General features: G+C 41.2%; 1 long non-coding RNA gene across 1 annotated transcript; it reads left to right on the top strand.

Moving 5' to 3' along the window:
- Positions 1-286: 286 nt before the first annotated feature.
- LOC108587445 lies at positions 287-9,699 on the top strand. The gene is made up of 3 exons (XR_001906031.3): positions 287-5,016; positions 6,081-6,466; positions 8,354-9,699. It is a non-coding gene; the product is annotated as an uncharacterized LOC108587445 (long non-coding RNA).
- Positions 9,700-14,136: the final 4,437 nt, after the last annotated feature.

Here is a 14,136-nt window from a genome sequence, read left to right as displayed (position 1 = left end):
ATGAAACTCCACCCACTGGACAATGGAGTATCTATATGTATTGTTATGAATTCTCCTGTAAGGAAGGTTTGTGAGAGAAGACTTTTTTTTTCTGAGACAGAATCTAGCTCTGTCACCCAGGCTGGAGTGCAGTGGTGTGATCTCTGCTCACTTCAACCTCTGCCTCCTGGTCTCAAGCGACTCTCCTGACTCAGCCTCCTGAGTAGCTGGGATTACAGGTATGTGCCACCACACCTGGATAATTTTTTTTTGTTTTTTTTAGTAGAGATGGGATTTCACTGTATTGGCCAGGCTGGTCTTGAACTCCTGGCCTCAAGCAATCTGCCTGCCTAGGCCTCCTAAAGTGCTGGGATTACAGGCATGAGCCACTGCATCTGGCCTGTGAGAGAAGACTTTTTAATTCCACTTTGGAATATTTAGGAAATATTGTATGCTTGAAGAACACAGGAATTTGACCAGTAGCTTCTAGGGTGGGAAGTCAGACAGGTTATAGGTCTTGGTCATATGGATGCTCTAGCCTCATTCTCAAGGTGTGACTATGGCAAGCCAAAAAGAAAGAGGGTGAGTTTGTATTTAACATGACATTAGTGAGCTCTTTTCCAGACAGAAACTTAAAGGGCTTCAAAGAGAACACCAAACATGAAGGAAGCGGCAGATGGCGCCCACTTGGAATGAAACCTGAACCTTTATCTGTAAATAAAAAGGAAGGTGGTGTCTCATCCTCTTTCAGACTCTGGGAATCAGAATCAGAATAATTTGGCTCAGAATCCTGGCTTCTGCAAAATTAAGCAAATGCCATTTTTAGCCTCCAAACACAGCTTCTGGTGATTTCTGATGCTGCTGCACACTTTAAACTCCCTGAGGAGGCAAAGACACATATTTGAATTGTCCTCAAACACACACACATTTATGCTGACAAATTCACAAAGATGTAACATCATTATGACAATGGGTTTATATGATAAACAAGAGTGCCGTACCATGTAGGACACCATCCCCAGGAGTTTACAGCTGAGAAAAGCATAAAATATTTCTCAAAGGGTATAGGTAAACACTTGCACTTAATAGTACTTCATGAAGACCAGTTAAAGACATATACCTCTATAGGCCCCGATGATTATTATTGTTGTTTTTTCAACCATAGGATAATGAATTATGTTCTTGTATTATACTACTTCTCCCACAAGACTGTAACTGTATTTTATCAGACACCAATCACCATGGCATCTGTAGCACATAGCATTATATCTAATCATGAGGATTTCTGCGCCTACATGAGGGACCCAATCCCTCGTCTTGACGGTAGGGGTCGCTGCTCCTGGCCTTACTCACCTGATGTGAACCAGTGTTTCTCTGGGCGGTTGACCTTCCTGTAATCCCTCATACAATCTTCTCAGGGGAGAATTCTGCCTTTAATTTTTTAGGCGTCTGGAGACACTTCAGCTCTCTAGGCTATCAGTTCTCCTTGTGTCTAGCATAAACATATTGTTAAAAGATAAACTGAGGCATATTCAAATATTCAAGAGTTTACTTTAGCAAACAGTAATTCAGGAATGGGCAGTGCCAGGGTTCCTCCCGCTACGAAACCCCAGGGGTTCGGTCTAGGTCCTGCCGCTCACCGCAGGTAAAGCCATGGAGACAAAGAAGGCCCTTCAGGTGGCTTCCCCGAAAAGAAGTGGAGATTGTTTCAAATCTGTCTCGTCAATGAACTAAAATGGGAGGGGGTGGGGGAAGGAGTGGTTTATACAGTAAGAAATGAAGGTAACCACCTGTGGAGAAAACAGCAGTTAGGGAGGGGCATAGGAGCAAGCACCAGGAAGGAGGGGTCTGTGTGTCCTCCAGATGCGGGGACCTGATGAGTTTCAATCCCTTGCCTGAGGGTTGGTTTCCCAAAAAAGGAACTCAGACAAGACAAATATAAGTTTCAAGTTTTAAGACCAGGAGGGTCAAATTCTCTGTTTATTCCTAAATATCATTCCTATGGGGAAATTGGGCGGCTTTCACAGGGGATGAGCACAAGGGGAAGGCTTTTTTTATAAGGTGAATGAGGAAGCAGAGAAAAGAAATTATTTGATGGACTCGAGTTTAAGCAATTCCTTGATGGCTCTTTGTGTGTGCGTCTGTCCAAATTTTCTTTCCATATAAGGACAATATCAGATTGGATAAAGGTTCACCCTAATGGCCTCATCTTAACTTAATCACCTCCTTAAAGAGCCTATCTCCAAATACAGTCAGATACCGGGGCCTGGGACTCCAACACAGGAATTTTGGGGAACACAATTCACCTTGTAGCAGTGCCTCTGCCTGGGACAAGAGACTGTGGTTTGCACTGCTCCCGGGACTCCGCTTTCTGGCAACTTCTGGCAGATACCCCAAGACAGAAACCGCCACTGTAAGGGAGCCAGCCAGATGGATGTCCTGCATCAAGCCCAATTCCTGACGTGCCTCGGTTAGAATAGGCAGATAGCCAGAGATGAACAGGCAAGGGAGCCCCTGGGAAAATAAGTCTTGAAGGCACTGCCCACTGACAGTCAGCAAAAAGACAGTGGCTATGCTGGCTACTTCGGCCCTGTGATTGGGCTCCTCCAGCCCGGAAGGGGGCTCATCGTGTCTTAGCCACAGATAGCCATGCTAAGAACTTTCCCCGCTGAGAAGCATGCCAGTCCTCCAGTAACTCACTGTGGGGTAGGCTTTTGCTCAGTGTAACAGTAAAAAACACACCTCTAAGTGGAGATTTTAGATACTAATGTGACATAAGGCACGTGTACTAGCATGTACAACCAACAGAGCAAGCGTGCCTAAGGGGACTGCCTAAAACATGATTGCACGTGACATCCCCTCATGCCCCTTTGTGAGTAATCATGTAAGATTCTCCTAAAGAGAGATCCCGGCACTGGCTGCTGCTGGCTCACTCCCCAGCAGCCACACCGCCTCGTCTTCCAGAACACCCTGTCTCTTTAAATAAACACTGCTACGGTTATTTTCCCAGCTGGACCAGCCCAAGTGGTTTCCCACTCCTCTGTCGGAGTATACTCTTGTTTCCTTAACAAACCTTTGGCTTACATTACGAATTGCCTCTTGGCCCAATTCTTTCTCTTATGTTAGACCAGAACCGAGAATTCCCGCACTTCCGGGTAACACCCCCTTCCCAGTCAGCCTGGTCTGCGCGCAGCTGATTGGCAGAGCCAAGTTCACCTGCCTGAGAGTTCTGGATGCCATGCAGGGAAGACAAGACTTAAAATGCAAAAAAATCCCCGAATATAGAAGGCTCTTCAGAGTGTCATGGCAGCCCCATCACTACCATGCATGAACACATGCCACCAGAATAGGGCACAAAACAGAAGAGTCTCATTCATGATGGCCACAAGGTGGAAACAGCTCATGCTCAGAGAAGGAGACCCTTCATCTCCAGAACCATTTGTATTGTAGAGCAGAAACTCTGTCCCCATTAAATGCGAAGTCCCCATACCCCCTCCCTTAGCCCCTTGGCCACTCCTGCTCTGCTTTCTGCCTCTCTGACACTCATCTTAGGAGAGATATGGTTTCTTGGTCTCCCCCTCCCTTGGACCTCCACTGAGATCTGGTACCGCATCTTGGCTTCTTGGGGGTTTGTGGAGTGAGCGTGGGTGGCAGAGCCAGTGGTGCTTGGAGAAGGCCCCACTAGGGCTGGCTCCACAGCTTCAGCTCCTGGAAGGAATTAACCTGCTCAGTGCTGCTCAGAGAACAGGCAGCTTCAGTACCATCTGAGTAGTAGGTTAGCATGAAATTCTCCAGCCTCACCCCAGATATGACCAGATAGTTTTCAGGAACTCAAGTTGACTTTATGGAGCTAATGCTTACAAAGCCCTCTTGAGAAAAAAAAAAAAGTGCTGGTGCCTGGCTTATAGGGTTCCTTGCCTTACAGATGAGTAAGAAAGGTCGCTTCCTGGCCCAGGAAACTTGAAACATCTTAGAGACTCTGAGAAGAGAGGAATTCACCCTATAGATTTTATAGGTAGTGAAGGTGAAGTCTGATTTGAAGTTGAAGACGAGTTCTTGATTTGACTTTCTAGCGTTAAGCAGCTTTTAAAAGTACAATATGAGATTCTTTATGAAAAGTTCCAGCAAAGCAAATTAAGCAAAGGCCTTTTAGTGAACTACCATTCTTGCTGCATTTATGAAAATGATCAGGCCAAGATTAATTAGCAGTATTAACCTCTACCGAATTAGAGGTATTCCCTCCACTCTTTCCGCTCCTTCTCACATCATCAAAAAGCATATCTACCATGTTCCAGGGACTATGCTGGACACACGCATGCTCCCCTATGATTTGAAAACATTCACTGCATTCATAAAATACAGGTATTCAAACTGATTGCTGGGAGCCATGTAGATAAATGGACAATTTCCCAATTTTTTGTCTTAGAGATTTGAAATTCTTTCCTTTTAACTTTCACAGAATTTGCCAGCAGAGGGCCCCTGGAAAAGGGCTTTGTCTTTCACTGTGTAAAAGAAATGTTAACTAATTAGGTTTATTTGATAGGCTAAGTCACATGGGAGATGCTGTCAAATGAAAAGTGATACTTAACCTTCCCTATGCTATATTTGTATAGGTAAATGTTGCTAATATAAGTATTTCAGAACTGCTGTAAAGTTCATAGAAATCTGTCCGTATGTTTGCTGTTCCTATATGTGTGGCATAATGTCATAAGTCATAATTCCAGTTATTATGTGAAAATGTTATATGCTACAGAAATAGCTAACTTTTCTTACTAAATGAACTCTTATCAGATCTTTATGGCTATTTTAAGTCTTTTGTTGTTCACAGGCTGTTTTATTCTGATGCTTTCCTCAAGCTTTTATAAGCAGCTGTAATCCAGAAGTGTTTCACCTTTAAAGATATTCACAAAAATAAACTGACAGGAACAGGTTTCTGAGAACCTGAAGATCATAGCAGTGGACTGGTTCAGAATTTTTAGAATGCTCATGAAGAAACTGATGGGTTCATGAGACTTCATCCAAGATCAAGCAGCACAGGTGAGCTGCAGGGAAATGAATAGACTGAGAAAGCAGGATTACAGTTTTTATTGTGGAACATTTCTTGTGCTTCAATGTTTTATTTGCCAGTTATAAGGAACCCTTTTCCCCCATCCTCTTTAGCTATTTATAGCCTACAGCTATGTGGTAAAGTATGCCTTTATAAACAAAAATGAAACATTGATTTTTCTTCCCAGACTTTGGAAACTCAGCACGGACTTTGGAAATGCTTATTGAGTATTTTTGTTTTCATTGCAATGTAGTTATTTTGCATAAGCTCAATAAGAATCTGTTCTCGTTATAACAAGACATGGTTTTATTGGAAACATTGGTCATATTACATGGGTTATGACTGGAATGTCATATTTGAGAATGATGTACACAAAATCAGGTATGACCAGACAGTTTTCAGGAACTAAAGCTGACTTTATGGAGCCAAGGCTTACAAAACCCTTTTGGGGGGAAAAATGCCCTAGTACCTGATTTACAGCATTCCTTGCCTTACAGATGAGTAAGAAAGGTCACTTCCTGGTCCAGGAAACTTAAAATATCTTAGGGACTCTAAAAAGAGAATAATTCACCCAAATCTCTAGGTATTGAAGGTGAAGTCTGGTGATGAGTTCTTGGCTTGACTTTGTAGCCTCAAGCAGCTTTTAAAAGTCTAAAATGAGATTCTTAATGGAAAGTTCCAGCAGCACAAACTAAGCAAAGCCTTTTGGTGAACTACTTTTCTTGCTGCACTTACACAAATGATCAGGCTAAGGTTAATGGGATGAAACTTACCTTGCAAACAAAATAGTCTTACTTTGATAGAAATAATGGTGGTTTTAGAAAGAAAAATTACATTCCAATAGAAAACTATAGCACAACCTGAGAGTTATGAGGTTCTGTCCCTGTTCTTTATCTTTGAGGTTTTATTATCGGCCTGTGAACCTGACTGGTCTTGCTCAGTTCTTCTAGCTTCCTTCCATATCTGGTTACAACTCTCTAAATTAACGTTTCCAATTTTCTCCTACCTTCCTGACCTGGCATCCCTAAAAACTAAAACTTCCATTTTCCTGAAGCCCTGCAAGTTGAAGATAATAGGAACTTGTATAAACTTCAGAGAAATACCCACAACAAATCCAGCAGACAGCCTTTGTGCCTGTTGATGTGTGGCCACTCAGAAGGTTCAGCAGAACACTCAATACCATCACCACAAGCAATTGGCTACAAACCAGGGACTCCGTCGATGGCCATACCCGCCATCATGGCTCTACCAGCTGAAGGTGCTTCAAGCTTGGCTGGCTGTCCTCTCGACTCAGAAATGGAGTTTCCAGCTATTAGTCTTATTTTCTTGTGTTTACATAGAAACTCCACTTGTTAAATATCTGACTGTGAGCGCCATCCAGGAGGCCTCCTCACCATCAAGTTCCAGCAGATGGATCAGCAGATCTTCAATGAACAAAAGGTGACTGAACAAGAAATTGGATTTCTATTTTACAAAGGAATTAACAAAGTTTCTTCTCTCCTTGAACAAAAGGGGGGCACTAACACAGATTCTTTTCTTGATCAAACTTTAGCCAGGCTCCTGAACCTTCTCTTAGGTCCATCTGTGCACTTCCTTGTAAAATCCACTTCTAGTCTAGTAAGAAACCCGTGAAGTCAGTTCAGCCAGAACCCTCTACCCTACATGTCTCATCACCCTCAATGTCTGGGTGTCTTATACTCCCCCACCCTCCAGGTGGGGTCTGATTAGCCTGGCCTACCTTTGAGAATCCTCCTAGGTCAGGTTAGCCAGAATCCCCCTTACCCCTGACTTTCCTCTTAGTAATTTTCCATTCCCTGACCCCAATCTGGCTCCTTGGATATCAATTCTGACTTGCCAAGGCTGTATTCAGAGTGGAGCCAAATTTCTCCCCTACTGCAAATTCCCATTGCAATTGTCTATGCCTACTGAGATGGTCTCAAATAAAGTCGCCCTTCCCGTGAATAACTTTTTTTTTTTTTTTTTTAACAGTTAATGGTTCACAATAGAAAGAAATAAGTAGTCTTCCTTAGAAGAAATGTAATTAAATAAGACAAATTATATATTCTTTAAAATTTACAAATGGTTAAAACTAGAAGGAATAGCACTTTGATGAAAATTTGTTAAATCTGCAAATGAGAAAACAATAAAAACCTACTTGCTCAATTGGTATTGAATTAAAATTTTACGCAATTAAATCATGAATGAAAGGCTGAGGAGCTTTCAGTCATCTTACAAAGATAGAGACTTTAAAAGTTGTGAAATGCATGTGCTTTAGAGATGATGAGAAAGAAGAAAATTTATTTTAAAATAACTTGTACTGGAGTCACAATAAATTTTCTGCTGAGATAATCATTACATGTGATTACTTGTAATTTGCTTTTGTTAATTTTTTCAAATATATTCTTAGGCAACTGGTTAATGATTGATCCTTATTTCAAGTTTTAATTTGTCATTCTTCTGGACACTATTTTAAGATTTAGTGATGTAAGTTAATGTTTATATTTGTGTTCGGTAATGTTGACTGAATTTCTCTGTTCTAGTTGATTAATTTCTAATCCGTCAGCTCATTGTCAATTAGATTTTCAATAATGAAACGTTAAACACCTATTTGATTTTTAGCCATTTTATTGAGTTGTTCTTCACCACTTAGTCATTGTGATGGCATTGTGTAATGATGCTGAAATGTTGAATGCAAAGTAAATAATGAAAGCAAAAACCTGATAAACAGAGATTAAAAAAATCCTTATTAACTCACAGCAACAGATTGCTTTAGAAATATGTACTCTTTCTCTTTTTAAGAAGCAAAATACAAATAACAACAACAAATTTTATTTATTTATTTTTATTTAAACAATTTTTTATCCTTTCCAACTGGGATGAAAATTTAAATAAATGTCAGAAATCTCACTAGTGATGGTGATCTGATGGTCACTTCAGGACCAGTGCAGAATCTATGTTTGTGTTTAGACAAGCATGTTTGTTCTTTCTTCATTCTAACAAAGGTAACCCTTTCTGCAAAAATAAAGGTTCTTAGGTGTATATCTTGCATGTTAAACAATGCAACGCTACTCAGACTGTGGATCCCAGCTAGCCTGCACACTCTGGCCCGGGATGAGGACGGGGGAAAGCCAGCATTGGAAACTTTCATAGCAATTCGAATCTCAAAAAAAAAAAAAAAGACTTTAGATGTATGTTTTCTTCATTTTAGTTTTCCAAATTGTCATTATCTTTTACAAAACTATTTTCGGTCCTTGATAAGTTGGAGGAAAAATAAAGCACAACAAACAAAATCAAATCTTGCCCACTACACTTGTTATTTTTGTGCAGTGCCAAGATCCTTCCACCAGATGGCGCCTGACCGTCAGAGTTGCTCCTGAAAGGCTGGGGAAATTCTGGGCTTGAGCGGCCACCCTGTGTGCAGTACCCTGCACTGCTGAAGTTTCTGGCTTGGAACGGAACGTCAGTCCTTAACAACATTTGCCAATAGACAGCTACTCGCTATAATTCTTTTAAGGGTATTATTTCACTGAAGGACGGGTGAAATTTGTGAGAGCACCTTCTGAGTGACTCGGGGTTCCGATCTCACACCAGGAAATCATGGTATGTTGTGAGGATGCAGGAGCGTTCCTGACAAGGGAGGCTGGTTGTTGGCCTTACAGACTATATTTTAGGAGAGTGGTTCTTAGAATTTCGTGTGCATCCAAATCACCTGGAAAGGCTGTTAAGCCAGGGGTTGTGGAGCTCCAGCCCCGAGGCTCTGACTCAACAGATCTGATGCATAGCCAGGAGATTTCAGGCCGCCGACCAGGGACCACACTTTGAGAACCTCTGCTGTATGACTAAGGGATGGGTGTTGGAGTTAGACACTGGTTCAAACACAAGCCTCTGAGATAGTCAAGTAACCTGGGGCAGGTGACCCTGCTGTTTCAGTGGAGGGGCTGGTGGTGGTAAAAATGGGTTGGAACACTGCGGGCAGCAGGTTAGCAGAGAGCCTGGTCTCCAGCGAGAATCTGGACTTTGTGGAGTTCAAAGGTTGAACAATTTTTAAAGAGATTACAAAAGCGCAAATGCAAAATTAGGTGAATATTTAAAAAGCAGACCAATGTCATAATTGCCAGACAACCCAATTGAAATAGCATCATATTTTTATTAGTTGCCTGACACCTCTCATTTATCATTATTTTTTACTGCACTTTTCTCCTTCTTTTCTCTCCATATGACAATTCTATGTACTATGCTTTTCTATAACAAAATTAGTAAGTCTTAACTCTAGCATTCTTGATCAAGATTTGTTTATCATTATTAATAGTTCAAGAAATTTCTTTCAACTTCACAATGATGCCATATAAAGTTTTAGGGTTGTTATCAAATTAGGGAAAACTATCAACTCTCTTTTGTATATGAGCTGTATTATTTCAGGGCATTCTAAGTTTTCCTGTGCAAGTACTAATCTTAAGTGCTTCCTGAATTCTTGATAGTCTAGCCAATTAGTTGTGGATGTCTTTGTCACAGTATTTTATGTTATTGTGTTATTGTAATATTGTATGCAATATTATTGTATTGTGTCCTTTCCTATTTGCTACTGTAAAAGGTTACTCTTTGGGAGGCTGAGGTGGGCGGATCACCTGAGGTCAGGAGTTCGAGACCAGCCTGACCAACATGGAGAAACCCTGTCTCTACTAAAAATACGAAATTAGCTGGGCATGGCGGCACATGCCTGTAATCGCAGCTACTCAGGAGGCTGAGGCAGGAGAATCGCTTGAACATGGGAGACAGAAGTTGCGGTGAGCTAAGATGGTGCCATTGCACTCCAGCCTGGGCAACAAGAGCAAAACTCTGTCTCAAACAGCCTGGGTGACAGAGTGAGACTCTGTCTCAAATAAATAAATAAATAAATAACAACAATAAAAAACGGTTACTAAAAACTTAGTAGCTTAAAACAGCTGAAAACCTCAGCCAGTTTTAAAATGAGTAGATCATCTTGTTACATTTAAACTCTTTAAAGAAAAATTCAAATTGTATGACGCCAAATCCAATTGTATGACACTAACCCCAGAAGACAATATACATCAGCTGCAAAATACCATACCGAAGTGGTCAACATCTCCAGGTGCTGTGGAGGCAAATTTTCTCCTATAAGATTAAGAAACTAAGTTGTGTATACACATCTCCTGCAACGCCTGAAGCTCAGTCCTGAAGCTCAGACTTCGTTAGCTCTTAGCATAGCTGCCTCTGCCAGTGCTAACAGTTAGCTGTTATTGTGTGATGGGCTCCCAATTTCAGCATGTAGCATTCTCCTGAAGTGTTAACAAGTTTAAATGAGCTGGAAAAAAAAACCCCACAAGGAATTACTAACTCTTGTAAGTATTTGGAGGTAATCTCAGTGGTAGAATACATACACATATACCTTTTAAAAATGAAAAAGTAACTTTTTTTTTTTTTTTTTGAGGCGGAGTCTCGCTCTGTCACCCAGGCTGGAGTGCAGTGGCGCGATCTCGGCTCACTGCAAGCTCCGCCTCCCAGGTTCCCGCCATTCTCCTGCCTCAGCCTCCCGAGTAGCTGGGACTACAGGCGCCGCCACCACGCCCGGCTAATTTTTTGTATTTTTAGTATAGACGGGGTTTCACCGTGTTAGCCAGGATGGTCTCGATCTCCCGACCTCGTGATCCGCCCGTCTCGGCCTCCCAAAGTGCTGGGATTACAGGCTTGAGCCACCGCGCCCGGCCAAAAGTAACTTTCATTTGAAGTCAAGAATTGAATTGCAAAGTACAGGAAAATTGGTTCAGACAGTATATTTCTTTTACAATTGTATTCAGCTTCTAAAGAATTATTGCAAACCAGAAGCAATAAATCAAACAACAAATGGCAATGAAACTCCCAAAGTGTTATCACAGTGTTTTCTGATTTATTTTTTATTTTATTTTTGTTTTTGCCGGAGAACTCTGTTTTACTTAACTTGGTGGATCTCTTCAAGCTTCAAGACAAAAACCAGATAACTAAGCACCATTTGCCAACATTAGAAACCAACCCAAACCTAGATTATTTACAAAAATTCAGGAAGGAGAAAGGGACTCCTAGAACTTAGATCGACAAATGAAATAAAACAAAACAAATACAAATACATTTGAATAAATGATAGCCTCATTATTTCCACAGCCCTACCAACACATTCCGTCTGTACATATGACTTTGTACATCAAGAAAAAGCAGACAGTATCATTAAAATCCCTGGATCCTTCAATCCCGAAGCTTATCTCTCCTGGTGAAGAGTTTCTATATTTTCATCCTTTGGCTTCTTAAGGAATCAGACTCCCTGTTTCTTGGAACATTGTAAAGATGTGCACATATTTAGTCAGTCGATATTGGTTAAATACTCATTATGTTCCAGATATTACTAGATATAGGGATCAACAGAAGTTCACTGTCTAGTAAAGAAAACAGATTCTTAATGAATTAATAACAGAGTGATATTAATGATAAATAGAATAAAGTCTAAGGTGCTAATCACCAAACAAAACAGAACATTTAAGAAGTTGGGGTGAGAATTTTCCTTATTGTTATCAATAACACTCATTATCATAATTTACCATCCTTGTTAATCACTGAGCACCAGGACTCAGTTCTCCTTGCCTTATTTTGTGTAATATCTGGCATGGCTGATGCCAGGGCCTCGAAGGCTGTGAAGGCATCTGGGGAACATGCAGCATGACTTGGAGAAGGAGGAGTGGGTGTGTTTCCAGATGCTTGTTTTAAATTCTATGGCACAGAATTGGATTTGGGTTCTTATTAAGGCCTGAAGCAGTTGGAATGGTCTCTTTGAGTGAAGGCTGTGGTGGTGATAGGGATGGGAGGCAGAGAAATTCTAGGCAGAAAAGGGTGGGGTCCCTGGAAAAGCCCCACCCTCAAGCCTGGAACTGCAGCCTATAGTGAGAACATCCCTGTTTTCTGGTTCAAATATTGCTTTTTCCAAAACCATCTCTGGCCCACCCAACCCTCCATCCTGTTCCCATAAAAACCCCAGGCTCCACTGGCAGAGAGCAGAGAAGGGGAAAAGAGAAGAAGCAGCTGAACATTGGAGAGAAGCAGCTTGACTTCAGAGGGACAGCTTGATGGTGGGACTTCGGAGAAGAGTCCAGCTGGAGATGACCATATTTCAGAAGAAAAATACCTTCCCACTCCATCCCCTTTCCAGCTCCCCCTCCCACTGAGAGGCACTTTCATCAGAAATAAACTCCCCAAATTTACTATCCTTCAATTCATCTGGGCGACCTGATTTTTCCTGGATGCTGGACAAGAGCTTGGGATATAGAAGGCTGTCACACTAACCCTCTGCCCTTGCTGACACACAGCAACTGTCTCATGCAAAAAGGCAGAGGGCCCACTGAGCTGTCAAACACTTAAGCTGTCTGTGGATGGCAAAGCTACAAGAGCACTGTAACACACACCCTCTGGGGCTTTGAGGGTTGTGGGTACTTCCCAATAGATGATGCTGTGAGGCTGCACAGAGTTTTGCTCCTACTGGTGCCCAAAAGCACTTGCTCCAGTGCCTGCACCCACTTACCTCTGTGCTCCCCCTCCCACGAGGGGTTGAAAGCTGCGGGCTGAGTAAGCGAGGAACCTCTGTCATGAGGCCTGCAAAGTGATCAAGGGAAATTTCCTGTTTCAGTGTTTTCTTTTCTTTTCTTTTTTTTTTTTTTTTAAACCTTTTTAAAGAATTGTGGTGGCTGGGCACTATGGCTCACACCTGTAATCCCAGCACTTTGAGAGGCCAAGGCAGGAGGATTGCTTAAGCCCAGGAGTTTGAGAACAGCCTTGGCAACATAGCAAGACCCTGTCTTTAAGAAAAAATAAAAAATAAACAAAGAGTTTTGGTAACATACAGATTATGTAAAATTTAGTATTGTAGCAATTCTCAAGTGTACAGTTTAGTGGCATTGAGTGCACACACATTGTTGTGCAGCCATCGCCATCATCTAGTACCAGAGCTTTATCAATGCCACCAGTGAAAAACCAATGAAGAGTCACTTCCCATTTCCCCCAACTCCCCATCAGACCCTAGAACTACCACTGATCTGCTTTCTGTCTCTATGCATTTGTATATTCTGAACCCCCTTCTTATTTCCATTCCTGTATATTTTTTAGTTATTTTCTTAGTGGTTATCTTGGAGATTCTAGTTAACATCTTAAACTTTAAACAACCAGGCTTAAATTAATACCAGCTTAGCTGCAATAGCATATACTCTATTCCTATACATCTGTGTTCCTCTTTTTTTATATTGTTATTGTCACAGATTACATCTTTATCCATTTGATACTCATTAACATAGATTTCTAGTTAGTGTCTTATGCCTTTGTCTTTTAAATCACAGAGGGGAAAAAAAGGAGTTACACACGAAAAATACAATAATGCTTGCTTTTATATTTACCTTTAGGGTTACCTTCACTAGTGATCTTTATTTCTTCATATGGTTAGTGTCCTTTCATTTCAGCCTGGAAGCCACCTTTTGACATTTCTTGTAGGGCAGGTTAATAATAAATTCCCTCAGCTTTTGTTTATCTGAGGACATCTTACTTTCTCATTCACTCTTGAAGGATAGCTTTGCCAGGACAGTTGACAGATTGGTTATCTTTTCTCCCCAGCACCTTAAGTATGTTATCCTGCTGCCTTCTAACTTCCATGGTTTCTGAAGTGATATCAGCTGAAAATCCTATTGAAGATCACTTGTACATTTTGCTTCTCTCTTGTTGATTTTAAGATTTGCTCTTTTGACAATTTGATGATATCAGGCTGTTTTGCTGTGGACCTCTTTGAATTTATCTTACTTTGAGTTCATCAAGTTTCTTGGATGTGTAAATTCATGTCTTTTATCAAATTTGGGATGTTTTCAATTATTATTTCTTCAAATATTTTTCTGCCTCTTTCTCTCCTCACTTTCTTTTTTTCAATTAATTATTATTTAAAAAAAAATAAAGACAGGGTCTCACTGTGTCACCAAGGCTGGTATCAAACTCCTGAGCTCAGGTGATCCTCCTGCTTTGGCCTCCCAAAGTGCTGGGATTACAGGTGTGAGCCACCATGTGTGAGGCCTCTCTCCTCACTTTCTGAGACA

The sequence above is a fragment of the Papio anubis genome, chromosome 8 (genome assembly GCF_008728515.1).
Source record: "Papio anubis isolate 15944 chromosome 8, Panubis1.0, whole genome shotgun sequence".
Taxonomy (NCBI): Eukaryota; Metazoa; Chordata; class Mammalia; order Primates; family Cercopithecidae; genus Papio; species Papio anubis.
The sequence above is the reverse complement of the archived record's forward strand: the minus strand, read 5'-3'. Positions and strand labels throughout refer to the sequence as shown.